Source organism: Ostrinia nubilalis, chromosome 17, assembly GCF_963855985.1.
Source record: "Ostrinia nubilalis chromosome 17, ilOstNubi1.1, whole genome shotgun sequence".
Classification (NCBI taxonomy): Eukaryota; Metazoa; Arthropoda; class Insecta; order Lepidoptera; family Crambidae; genus Ostrinia; species Ostrinia nubilalis.
This window is the reverse complement of record NC_087104.1, coordinates 11,117,219-11,129,826: the sequence shown is the minus strand read 5'-3', so window position 1 is coordinate 11,129,826 and position 12,608 is coordinate 11,117,219.

Here is a 12,608-nt window from a genome sequence, read left to right as displayed (position 1 = left end):
GTTATAAGATAAAGACTGCGTTTGCGGCTATGCGCTTTCTTTGGTAAAGGGCGTGGAAAGTTCGGAAGTAGGCTTCGCTCAATTTCTTATGTACATACGCACATACTAATTGAGTTCTCGGATGAAAAAAAAATACACAGAAGTAATATTATCTTATGGGTTTTAGCTCTATGGATCATTAACTATGAGACCTATTTTTGCATAATTTGATTATGCGTAAAAGGAAAAATTAGAATGCTCAGTTCAAGATCAGATTGCTCATTTAACTAGGCATATACATTTAAAAAACATACAACCTAATTGAAAAATCGTCCTTTTTTACTTATCTACTTTTTTCCATATCTCACTTTTGACCAGCGCTGTTTAATCAGATGCATTGTGGAAATCTTATAAGTATACAACAGGAAGAACTATAGGGACCAGGTAATGAAGAGGGAAGTTATAAAATATCCAACTGTATGCATAATTTATATCACGCACTACATAGGTACAAGACCATAAAATGCACTGAGGAAGTATTACAATTAAGTGGTTAGGTATACACTTATCTCATACCATGCAATACAATACAATCGAAGGAAAAGTTATCATCGATAACCTAGATAATATCATTTTCGTCAATATTTTTCTGGATTTTCCACATGAATACGTGGTAGGTAAATAAAATTACCCATTAATATGTACGAGGACATGAAAGTTAGCAGTTTGGTATTATGTTAAAAATTTAATTACATAATACTGTTTTGCATTCATAACCTAACTAATAATTACAATATAGATTAACAATTACAGCATCCAATCTCTCCAACAATGGTGAACTCATCATAAATTGCCCAAAACAATGGTTTATAATTTAAAAAAACAAGTTCACATTAACATTTTGTAACGTTTCCGACCAGACGGTTTACGTCACCTAATACAGATACAATCAAATTGTAACGGGTAACGTAACTTTGGATATAGAAAACAGCCTTCCATCCTATTGTGTGGGGGCAGCAGCTTGGAACGTCCACTTCCATGATTGTTTTGAGATTTCGTAGACATCTTCATAAGCTGATCTCCTCATGTCACCATAATAAGTTATACGTTGCAGGTAACTTGAGGCGAACAAATGACTATGATTTTGAAGTATATTTGCGGTATAATTCTCACGACATGCCGACTCTATAATTCGCACAAGCAGTATTTACTTCTTGTACTGTCATATTTTCTTTATTATATTATGTATTTAATGTGTGAATTAACTATGTGATTAGTGGTAGATGGCTAATTGTTAATTGGGGAGTCTTAATTCTGTAAATTAAAACAGCCCAAAAACTTCTCCATTGACTTATAAGTAAGGGCTTTTAATTTGACATGTTGATGTTTTGGCACAACCTCATCAAGACACGTGACACAGACACGAGTCGTGCAGAATGTGGGTTACTTGTACAAAATCATAATACCCTCTATCTATGTATATTAATGAGTTGAACAACTTTCCCACGTTACGCTAAGCACACACGATGTGGTATCGCACTCGTATAGTGACGAACTGTAACGTAACTGTCATTATAATATCGGTCAATATGGAAATCATTTAGGGAGGCCTATGTTCAGCAGTGTACGTTCTAAGGCTGAAATAATAATGACTCTATGATTGTATAAAAGGAGTTGCATTGTGTATACGATACCTTACTGCTCCGTAAATTGATGCCAAACTCAAATGTGTGTGTCAAAAATATGCAAGAAAATTAGCACTCAAACATAGCATAGTAAAGCTCAAACAGAGCATATAAACTAACAAATTAATGCAAGAATTTCGCACATGTAACTTTCTCTAGTTTTGTCTCATATTTAGGAGACACTTTATTTGTTTTTAAGCATGTTTGAAAAGAATGTGAACGATAAATGTGTAGAGACAGCAAATGTCTTAAATAAAAGATGTATAATGATGCTTTATAACCTTTGTTCGTAATTTTTAAGTACTTTCATCATCATCATCATTTCAGCCAAAGGACGTCCACTGCTGAACATAGGCCTCCCCCAATGACTTCCACATCGCACGGTTGGTAGCGGCCTGCATCCAGCGCCTTCCCGCTACCTTTATCAGGTCGTTGGTCCACCTTGTGGGTGGACGTCCTAAAAGCTAAAACTACTTTATCTTCTCTTTAAATAATTACTGTGTCAGAAAACATGTTTCAAGTATCAATAGAGTGCCAATGCTCTCCAATATTCGAAAAATATAAATGCGGGTCCAAAATGGCTTGTAGCCTTTTTCTTTTTTATCGTTTTTATGATCCTGCCTGCCCCGCTATTAGAACGTGGCGCGGCGCACGTAGTTAACAAAATCGTAAATTCTGTAGAAAGTCTTCGACACAGGTTTTTGAAAAGTTTATTGAAACAGGCCAATCGGCCATTAATGGTGCTAATTGTTGAGTTCTACATTTACCAATCTAGTTATTTTGTCTTCATTCACTTTCTGTTTTCTCTAAACTTAATTTTTTTTACCGACTTCAAAAAAGGAGGTGGTTCTCCAGTTACAGTTAGTGACACAAAATGTTTGTTTTCTTGTATTTCCAACAAATTGTGTATTTCAGTGACAAAATATAAATACGTAGGCATCGGAGGATCTATTTAATACACATTCTAAATTGGTTTAATAGTGCATTTAAAGAGATTTTTGCGAAATGACCCGTAATAAAATTAATGGCCCAATTAATTATATTGCAGTTCTCGTTTATTTTACATTTCATTGGATTAAACGGGATGGTAATACAATGTCAAGTCATCATAATAGGAATCAAAGAGGTCAACAAAAATCCTAACAAGTTTGTTGGAAAAGTAGTAGAAACTAATTACTTAGGTAGGTATTATTCGTTTCGTAGATTGTTTTGATCACATTCTTTTCAACCATTAAATAAATCGGAAACTAATCATTAATGGCATTTAGTTTTTACCGCAGTGACAGTTAAAACTACTTTATTGCATTGGCGCCTATTAATTAAGTAGTTTTACTGTGATATTTCGTTACTATGAACCAGTTTTCTAACTACTGTTTTATGGGCATTTCTACTGTACGGTGTATTTTTTCTCAATTCGGTGCTAAAATTTATATTTAGTTTTTTAAGTAGTTTCAATACAAAAAAATAAATGTTACTCCATTCTGAATGTAAAAATAGCATTGTCACTAAATATTGTGAAATGGTTTATGAGAAATGTTAAGCATCGAATTGAGAGAGCACCGAATTGAGAAAATGAATCACGGAATTGAGAAATGAATCTCCAAATATAAAAATCGCTCCGCAAACTTAGAATTGATGACATTATGACGTTTTGATATCTGATTGCTGGTCTATTAGTTAGATGGTTCATTTTAGGTTTATGTGTCTGAAATACCAATGGAATAAAACAAAAATTCTAATCAATATGTTTAATTTTTTTTAAATTTTAAATTTAAATTCTTAATTTTTATATATTATTTTAATTTTATTTAAATAAAACAAATAAATACATAACACAGGGTCTCTTTGTTTATTTATTCTTAACCTTAAACATAAAACAAATATTGCAAAACCCAAGAGCTAGATTGACCTGACACTATACCGAAGATATTATATAAGACGTCAGTTTGTACACGATTAAAATGGCACTCAAATAGCTGAAATACAACAAGGCACCAGGTGTTACGGCATTATAGCTGAGCTTCGCCGGTACTAAAGGCTCTACAGAAGCAGTTCAATTCCGTCATTCTCGAAGAAAAAACGCCTCCGGCATGGCACAGAAGTGTGGTGATAGCATTATAGACTCATCTCACTTATGAGGCGCGTTTACAAGCTGTTTTCGAGAGTTCTTACGAATCATCTCGCTCGCAGACTCGTCGACTTCCAGTCTTCCTAACAATCTTGTTTCCGAAAAGGCTTTAGTATTATGGTACACATACACAGGTACGCTACGGCAGATTATACAGAAGACCAAGGAGTCGCGATATCGGGGATGATATCGGAGTCATGGCCTCCGTAGAGCCTTTCAACAAGTGGGTCTCAAAATGAACATGGACAAGACAAAAATCATGTCAAATGTCCGTGTTGCACCCACTTCTCTGAAGGTTGGAGACTACACTCGAAGTTGTTGACAATTGTGTATACCTGGGACAAGAGTCCAGATAGTTAGGTCCAACTTTGAGAAAGAGGTCTATCGCTGAATTCAACTCAGCTAAGCATCGATCGGGAGCCTAATAAGAATCATAAATGTGAATATCGGCAAGAGAACCAAAGTGACCGGCAAAGCCCGTAAAATTGCATAAATCAAGTAGCAGTGGGCGGGGCACATAGCTCGTACAGATAATGTCTGTTGGGACTGAAAAGTTGTCGAGTGAAAACCACGGACCAGTGAGCGGGCCCCCACTAGGTAGACCGACGATCTGGTGAAGGTCGAGGGAAGAACCTGGAAGAATTATTTTAATAAGATAGCAATAGCAGTGTATTTTTTTTAATGAAACCTCAAAAAATTAGTTTTATTGTCTTCTGTCCAATGACTGGTACGGTCCAATGATTGGTAGTTCACCCTATTATTATGCTCTATTGATTTCATTATTATTTTAAGTTACACAAACAATTTATAGCACAATAAAAGTATCTATTTTCATTTAATATCAATTCGGTGTACGTGTTTTCTCAATTCGATGCCCCATATTCCGCGGAATTGAGATCCACGGAATTGAGGAAAAATCACATTTCATCAAATTACTCGAAAATATTATAAATTACAACGATTTCTACCAAACGTAATGGCAGATATCAGTTAAATACTTAATTAATTCAGCAGTAATCTCATTAAATACTTCATGAACATTAATAATGTCGCACACCGGTTTGAGAAATGACCAGTGACCAAAAATTCTGAGTGATTTCAAACCTCTGAAAAATGCTCCTCAGAGCGACTGATCCCTCTTTTATACTGCTCGACCACTCGAGTGCAACTGCTAGTTTATGGGAATCAGGCGTGGGTGTTCGTATTGTGCGTTGTTAGTGATATAGGAGCACAAAAGTAAAAATCACGGAATTGAGGCACACACGTCGGACAAAATTTAAATGTGTTACTGTATTAAAACCCAAGGACTTGCAATAAAGAAACTTATTAATATAGCTTTATTAACTATCCCTTGTTCTGTGAATGTGGGTTTCATAATGGGGAAGTTATTATTTCAAAAGTTATGAAGCAAAAACGAGTAAATTCTGGAAACCGGACACTCCATTTTAGGCCAAATTTCGCCCGTTTTTGAACTTTCAGATTTTTTCAAGGCGAGATGTAAAACCTGGCGGTCTTCTAAATATGCTCTCCATCAAGTCAAGAGTCCTATAAATACGTGTGATTTTTTTTAAGTCCGTACTTGAATTTTAAAGGTACTTTTTTCGCCCCAGTAGGTCGATCGGTCGTCCCCGTAGAAATACCCTTATCTGTAAGCAAGTAGAATAGTCCATCTCTTCAACACGATCTTATTTAATTTCAAGTCAGTTCTGTTCCTAGAACTTCATCTACAGGGTGTAGTCAGAAATTTGATATCATAATTTGAATTTTTAAAATTTTCATACAAAATAAATTTTATAAAATCCGATTAGTATGAAAATTAAAATAATTAAAATGAAGATATAAATTTTCTGACTTCACCATACCATTTATATGCACATGTTAACATGGGCTAGTGTCAGCTCATATACCAATTTACCTAACACCCTGTATAGGTAGGCTTGATAGATTTGATCAATAGGGGCGGCTCAATAACTCTATGATGTCTACAATAAGATGAGGAGAGGATTGAAATAAAAGTTCCCACATTTTTCATAGCGACTCTTGTCAAGTTTAACAGGTTATAATAATCTTATTTAAAGTCGAAATAGTCTTGTCTAGATCTTTTTTAACTTACCTTTACCGATGAAAGTAATTTCAGCAGGTAATTCATTCTTGTGAAATTGATTTCACCCTTCCAATTATGAGGCAGACCAGTTAAATTGAACTCATAATGCGTCTGCTTATCAGACCGTTCGTAATTTTAGGCGATGGACTACTTTGAACAGCAATGCCGCATTTTATAGTAGACAAATCGGTACAGTATCCTATTCTCTCCTCAAACAATCAAATCTTTACTCTTTATTGATTGATTGATCCATCCGACCGACTTCGGCCATGGCGACCACTCAGACTCCTAGCTGTCTTGGTGGAGCTGGTGTGCTCTTTATAATATTAGTTAGATGTTCTCTTTGAAGTAATTTGAGTTCATACTTCTATAAGTATGACGTTACATTTCATAAAATTTTAAAGGTTAATAAGTATTTTTCTACTTAAGTCGTGTACGTAAGTCAGCAATCTACTTTTTTAATCGAATCAATCAAGGAACATGGTGTTTAATTAATAGTCTTAATACGAAAGAAGAAACATTATAAATAGGTAATTAGGTACTTCTATTTATATTATAATTTGGCTTAATCTAATGTAACAACTAAAGATAGGGCTCATGCGATGGACAGAGCAATTTCCTTTCCGAGAATAAACTTATTCAAGGAGAGAAATAGTGTATCTTCGAGTACCTATTAATGCATTGAATCTTTACACGATACTTCATTTTAATCTTACCTGTGGCTATTTTCTCAAGATTCATTTATAAAATACAAAATACATACAGTCGTGAGCAAACTAAAGTCAAGGAGAGGATTCCGTAACTTTCAGTCCAGTTACCTAGGTATTGTTGAATGGATTAATAGCGAGGGCTGAGTGTGAGATTTCATCACACTCAGCCCACTGTTTATCGTATAGTAAAAAATAAAAAATCACTAAGTACATGTTAGGCTCAAAAATTGAGAGTTCACTGGTGTTCACTAGTTTTTTTTCGTAAAATCTAAATATCTAATGATTTCAAAGCGATACTAAAGAATTTCGATATCTGATTTCATTAATTCTTAAAATAATTATTCCTGTGTGTTTACAGAGAAGTGAGAATTTATGTAATTTGAAAGATAATAAGACAAAGCCGTTTTCATATTGTTATCTGTTATGCGCATAACCCTAATTATAAACTCGACTCAACTCGTGATTCCCTTGCAGGTGGTCGATTAAATACATAAGTAATACTTCAAATAGATGCTGGATACACCTATACATTATAGCATTAATAACTGCCAGAATGAAATTACATATGCACTTGCTATAAATTGCAAGTTGCAGCTAAATTATTCCTGGAATAGGAAAGTACACTTCCGTCAGAATTAATATATATTGACGTGAAAACATAGAATAAACTAGCGGCCGCCCGCGACTTCGTACGCATGGATCCCGTTTTACCCCCTTAGGAGTGGAATTTCGTAAAATCCTTTCTTAGCGGATGCCTACGTCATAACATCTACTTACCTGCATGCCAAATTTCAGCCCGATCCGTCCAGTGGTTTGGGCTGTGCGTTGATAGATCACTATGTCAGTCAGTCAGTTAGTCACCTTTGAGTTATAATATGTATTTAGATTACAGATTCAGTTCGGAAGCGATCTGCTAAAAAATACTTGTCTTAAGTGCTATAGCTTGTATAATATTTATTTGAATTTAAATCATCATCATCATTTCAGCCATAAAACGTCCACTGCTGAACATAGGCCTTCCCCTATGAATGCCATAATGACGGGTTGGTAGCGGCCTGCATCCAGCGCCTTCCTGCTACATTTATGAGGTGGTCGTCGGTGCATCTTGTGGATGGACGTCCGAAGATCCACAGTTTCGTATCTATTTTCATCCATGTGGTAATTTTATGCAACAATGCGCTAACGCGTTACCAGTGTTATAAAATGCATAGTTATCAACTGAAGCAACGGTCGCGCTTCGCTGCACATCCGGCGACCGACTGCATAATTGCATTCAAGGTAATTCCGCCTGTTCTCGTCCACCTACTCATTCTTCTTTTCAGTCGTTACACTTGTTGACAGAGAGATCGTGGTCGTCATGATTTGTGATTTATTGTGGGCGGATCTTGCTCGCCTAACGATGTCTTGCCATCTTTCACTGTTGGTGGTCAAATCAATGCCCTAGTGCAGCCCACCTAAACCTACGTCAACTCACTCTATGAAAATACTTAAAAATTGTCCCATTACCTATGAGAGTCACCTGTAATCATAGAGGCTTTCAGTTTGGTTAGTGTGTCGGTATGGTATGGTTTTCCATTTTCCACCGTTGGTAAACAGTAGTCCGTCGTTTCGGCGCGAATAGAGCAATGGACGCAAACAGGCGTCTTGACCCTAAATAATGCACTTGCATCTGCGATGCAATTGGATGGGCGGGATATCTCAAACGATGTTCTTGGGAAACATACCTACAAGTAGATCTATGTGAAACGCGTCACACAAAGCGCAATGATTACAAGAATGTGATTGCGATGATTTGTTGCAATGTGCGCGAATACTTAATCATCGGTGACATAGGTACGAATAAGTACCTACTATACTAAATAATAGTTGGCACTATTAACTAATAATTCTAAAACACAAGTTCAAAATACGCGTAGGTAAGTCTAATTCCCTGAACCGTGATTTTTCAGGTTCGTCTAAAATAATTTTTTTTTAGAATCATTAACCATTGACTACGTGAAATTGTAACGTCTCCCTTTGCCATAAAAAAAGGAAGACAGAATTTTGACAGCTCTTAAAAAGGGGTCCCCTACGTAATTTCGAATGCCGCTGTAGCGACGAACGTTGTATTGCGAATTTTTTTTTTCACTGCCTCATAGGTTCGAAGGCTTATTTATGAACTCGAATGATGTAGGTAGTCGCGGACGACGCTGTTTCGAAAAACCCTTTTCTGAAACAGCTGGAATTTTATTTCGAGATACATAAACAAGAGATTTTTTGTCAAATTATTTACATGTCTCACTTCCGGGATTAAATCGACACTTGAATAATGTTTACATAATATTGACTTCTGATGTTAGGATATTAATTGGCTAGGCTCTAAAAGCCACAGAATCACTTTCTCCACTATGACCGCGGTTACATTTATGAATTTATTGCATAATTAGCGGAAAAGGCTGGTTCACAAGGCTTTACTTTGGCTCTACCTTTACAAATTAGTGTTTACGACAAAGATTTTTCTTCCCATAGGTTATCAACTGCCTGAAAACATTATTATGTAGAGCAGGGATGTTATGGATATCCATAACCGTAACCGAAACTTTCGGATATCCGAAATAAAAAAATATCTTTCCATACTTATAAATAAAATAAAAAACAAATAAAAATAAAATAAAAATAAAAATCATTTATTTTCTGACAAAAGCAGTCCATAGTTTGGTTAGTAACAATTTGAACTTAGAGACTATATTAGTAGAGTTAGTAACAATGTTCTTAGAACTTATATCATTCCAATATCCGTAACCGAAACTACATATCCATAACATCCCTAATGTAGAGTGAATGCTTTTGAAGACTTAGTGAAATGTTTCGGACACCAACTACGTATTTTTTAAACTATGGCAGACATGAGTATTTTAATAAACTAATACTTTTTAGTGATCTAAGGAGTTGCCAAAGGTCTTTGGCTAACACCTACCAAGTGAGGCACCAAATTAAAGAGTAAATAGACGGTAGGTTTAATCAGGATTAAAATTGACTAATTAGTAATTACTGACTGACAATAGTCATTAGTTTTGGTTGTGGACAAAGCCTAACTCAAGCACCTATTAGCCAGTGGTTCGGTTACCTAATGGTGGCAGATTTTAGCTCTTAAAGAGAAAGCCTGACTGAGAAATTACCGTCTTTGCACGAGTCGACCAGTTCCTTTTCCTTTGTGGAAATTTTTGTCTAAGGTGTGAGTACCACTACCTCTTGCATGAAGGTATATCCATATTATTACCTCCTAACGTACACTACGTGACGCAGGCCGCTACAGCATTGGGGGCCTATGTTCAGCAGTGGACGTCCTATGACTGAGATGATGATGATGTACACTACGTGTGCTTGTAAGGACAACGGGATTTCCAAGGTAAACACTAGCATCTATGAAGAGTTGGTTGTATTATGTCTTGTTTTGCATGCTTGTGCTTCATTCATAGCTTTCTGCATTTACATGTATAGCTAAGGGAAGCTTGGTTTAATGAATCCTGAAGTTAACTTCACTTACTTTGTTTGCAATATTTGTTTTGTATGGAATTCTTAAGTCTATCACCAGCTACAAGTATATTACATAGCTCTAAAAATCTATATCTTTATCTTCTCGATACTCCTTTGTAGAGGTAGGCAATGGCTGAAATGATGATGAGGTAGGCACGACGGCTGCGAAAATTGCATCATCAATCATATAGGTCTAAAACAATATTAACGCTATTAAAGTGTTTTTAAAATTAAAATGTTAATTTTAATTAAAGGCATGTATCTGTACACTCGTAACATTGGCTATAATCGTGTGAAGTTAAACAGTATTGTTTATAATTTTATAATGCATTCAATTTGCAGCACGTGTTATTTCTGTATTTTTCCGTGTAGCAATAATTTAATTATTTTTTAGACGTCTGCGAACCTAAATGTGAAGCTTTGTGTGATGTTTTTAGCGTTAAGCACTTTATTGCATTTTTATCGCCATCAAAGTCATGGTGTTCATCATTCAATTGATTACTAATTTCCATAATGTTAACTTGGATGCTCACATGATGTAGCAACGTGACAAACCTCAGGTGCACAACTACGCGTCAATACCAGTATGAGGGGAATAATTTCGATTCGAATAATTGAGTGACACAATTATTGATCGATTTACACATTGTTCTCATTACTGGAGTCTGGAATCTATGGTACTTGTTGTATTATTTATAATGTTATACTGTCCTACAATAGGCATGTCCTATATCTTAAAGCTCATGTAGCTATATCTTTGTCATCATTATGCTATCTGCCTTGCACTGATGGGCGGAAAACCTAAGCTTCAAACCTCTTGTAATTTTCTTTTAAAAACTTTCGTAACGGATCTTTATAATAACAGTTTAACTTTCCCGAGACTAACTAGGCCTTCCCTGGTTAGATTTGCGGCTAGATTAGTTCCATAAAGGGCATACAGTGTCCCAATAAACACGGATCGTTGATGTTTGAAATAAAAGACTGATCCAAGTAGGTAGGTGTACGTGTTACCCTCGTTTGAGGGTAATATTAAACCTAATGTTGCCATATATTGTAAGAAGACAATATCCTGGAAAAACAAATGACTATGCAAGATTTCTTAGTTCAATAAACCCATCAGTAGCCTACATCAGTTTGGACAGCTGCCATAAAGTTGATCGAGAGAAAGTTGGCAGCGTTCAGCGTTGCACTGAATGCATTGCTATGGCAGGTCCTTTCTCCTCATTCCGGTTTGTTGCCATTTAAATCCTTGAGATGAAAGCCTTTAGATTTCTTTCACTGTCATTATGTTAATAGTTAGGTACTGGACAGAATACATTTTCACAAATCATAACAAACTCCGATTATTGCCAAAGGATTAACATAAAGTAACATTTGAAACTACCTAAGTAAAAACCTAACTAAATTATTTTTTTACCTAATTAGCAAACTTCTAATTAATGAATGATTGATTAGCATTCTTCTTACCTAATTAGCAAATTTCGAATTAATCAATGATTCTTTGTTAACATTCTTTACGCTTTTAACATTGTATTGACAAAATATGTGTACTGTTGGACTCTATTTGTAGGGTGCAGATCTTTATTACTCGTATAAGCTCATCAAGCTTAAAAAACAGGTTAATGTTTTAATTTAGTTGTAATAAGTGTTATTTTGTAACAAAAATGAAAAATCTGATGTGCTATTGACTGTAAATATAAGCTTGTATTACATTAAATCATATCGTCGCTATTTTTTGCCTTCATAAAGATGTTGTGCTCTGCAGATAATTGGTGTTTTTATATTCTCGGACCCGTATTCTGCAACGATTCGCAGCATCCATCAAAGCTGTTGTTATAAATTAAAGCACTGATTTAGATAAATAGACTTTTATTTTTAACTAATATTACAAATCATTCGACCGATAAACGATACGTCAGAGCACAGAGAGAGGAGAGACTTCTAGGGGGCGCTGCTGTTTGCGTCAGTGCTCTGTGGTTTGCGTTTTACTCCAACACCCTCCCTTAAACGCAAACCCATTGCAGCGGTGAAGGCATGGTGCTTGCAGCGAGGAAGTCCTTTGGTCAATACATCAGCCACCATCTTTTCAGTGCATAGATACTCCATGTGTATTTGGCCTGCTGCAACCTTTTCTTTCACGAAGTGGTATCTGACATCTATGTGTTTGCTGCGAGCTTGATAGACATCAGAACCTGAAATGCTAATGGCACTTTGATTATCACAGTACATAGTCAAAGCCCCTAAAGTATTTTGACAGATGTCCTTTTCCAATTGTTGAAGCCAGAGTGCTTCCTGCACAGCAGAAGCCAGAGACATATACTCAGCCTCGGTGCTGGAGAGGGCAACTGTTGTTTGCTTCTTTGAGTTCCAGCTTATACATGCGCCTTGAAAAATAAATAAATATCCAGTACAAGATCTTCTGTCTAAAGTGTCACTCGCCCAATCGGCGTCGCAGTAGCCAACCATGTTCTCATCATTCTTTTTGA